This window comes from Octopus bimaculoides, chromosome 6 (assembly GCF_001194135.2).
Source record: "Octopus bimaculoides isolate UCB-OBI-ISO-001 chromosome 6, ASM119413v2, whole genome shotgun sequence".
Classification (NCBI taxonomy): domain Eukaryota; kingdom Metazoa; phylum Mollusca; class Cephalopoda; order Octopoda; family Octopodidae; genus Octopus; species Octopus bimaculoides.
This window is the reverse complement of record NC_068986.1, coordinates 25,021,713-25,023,421: the sequence shown is the minus strand read 5'-3', so window position 1 is coordinate 25,023,421 and position 1,709 is coordinate 25,021,713. Positions and strand designations below refer to the sequence as shown.

Sequence of the window (1,709 nt, the reverse complement as noted above, 5' to 3'; positions counted from 1 at the left end):
TATTTAAAACAAAGTTATTTTATTCCACACGGGTAGAAAGAAACATAGGAAAAATAGAAGTTGAAAATGCACTGAGAATAGTTAAAATATTTGCTATTAATATATTTGAAGCTTTAACCGGTTTTACAGTTTATTCTGATTTTCAGAAAGTTCAAATAGAAAGACGTCGCTTATGTCGCAGCTGTGTTGCTTCTGATTAGTGTTTGAAGTTTGCCCTGTTTTTACAGGGAGTTCTTGGCTCAAATTAGTATATGTTTTGAATATGATTTGATTGGTAGAGGATAGTCACATGACTGGTCTTACAAATAGTTTTAGGTTTCCCGCTACGTCCGTGTGTTAGTATCTACTGCCAATGTTTGGCGTCATAAGTTAAGGCTGACAGAGTTGACTGAACAAGTTCAAACAATCAATGCTCTGAATGTTTTCTGTCAAGTGTTTGTAGAGAATGAACACATGATTAAGTTTATAACCTTTTGTATGTTTCCCGCTACGTCTGTGCGTTAGTGTAACGTAACGGTATATTTTGTGCCTAAAAAGAAGGCCGACACAGCTGCGTGAACATGTTTATTTATAATCATGGCACTCCAAATTTAATCTGTCTGATGGGAGAGCGGACAAGAGTCGTTTGTATGCAGTCCAATGGCTAAAGTTTAGGTTGTTAGCTACGTAGCTTCCTCATGATAAGTGGCAGAATGAATTTTGTGTGTGAATAGTTATTTGTGTATGTACTCTGTTAAAGTTTGTTAAGACTTGGTTTGTACTTTTATATGAAAGTATTTTCTTTGTCTATCTGTGCTTCATTTGTGGTATTCGCTGAACATAGGTAGAGTGGGAAGACCTGGAATTTGGGAGACTTATTTTTTGCACATACGTCTATGTGATCACTCAGTGGAAACTGTCTAGTACTGGGGTCTCGTATTTGTTGTCGGTGAATGGTCAGTCTTTTTCTTAGAGTAAGCTTTGTTTGATCTGTGTAATCTTCATTACATCCTTGACACCTGATAGCGTATATTAAATTCCGTGAAGAACATGTAAAGTGATTTTTATGGTAAAAGCCTGTCCTGATTTAAATTTATATGTTGTGTCATCAATAAGTTTGATGCAGGTCCTGCAAATGGGGCGGCCACATTTTTTGACTGTTGGTGTAGGAATTGTGGAAAGTAATTTAGCAGTTATGAGGAATTTTTTGAGGGACTTTGATTGTCTTTTACTTTTGATTGTTTTGCGTATTTCGAATGTTTGTTTCATTCTTGGGTCTTGTTGTGGGATGTTCTGGTGGATAATATTGTAAACCTCTGTGTTTCTTGTGTTGTGTGTTGTAATAAAGGGTAGATTATTGGATGTATTGGGAGCGTTTTTCGTTTTTCGTAGTTCTTCGATATTTATTGCTTTGGAAGGTTGTATTCCGTTGTATATTAGCATTAATGGATACCCTCTACCAATCAAATCCTATTCGAAACATATACTAATTTACTAATTTGAACCATGAACTCCCTATAAAAACAGAAAATTTCAAACACTAGTCAGAAACAAGACAGCTGCGACATAAGCCACGTCTTTCTATTTGAACTTTTTGAAAATCAGTGTAAACTGTGAAACCGGTTAAAGTTTCAAATATATTAATAAAAAATATTTTAACTATTCTCAGTGCATTTTCAACTTCTATTCCCCCCCTCTCTCTCTCTCTCTCTCTCTCTCTCTATATATAT

The 1,709-nt window shown here is 35.3% G+C and overlaps 1 long non-coding RNA gene across 1 annotated transcript in view; it reads right to left on the bottom strand.

Moving 5' to 3' along the window:
- The window catches only part of LOC128248112 (uncharacterized), a 10,497-nt gene that overhangs the window by 8,068 nt on the left and 720 nt on the right, over nt 1–1,709 (bottom strand). The window lies entirely within an intron of this gene.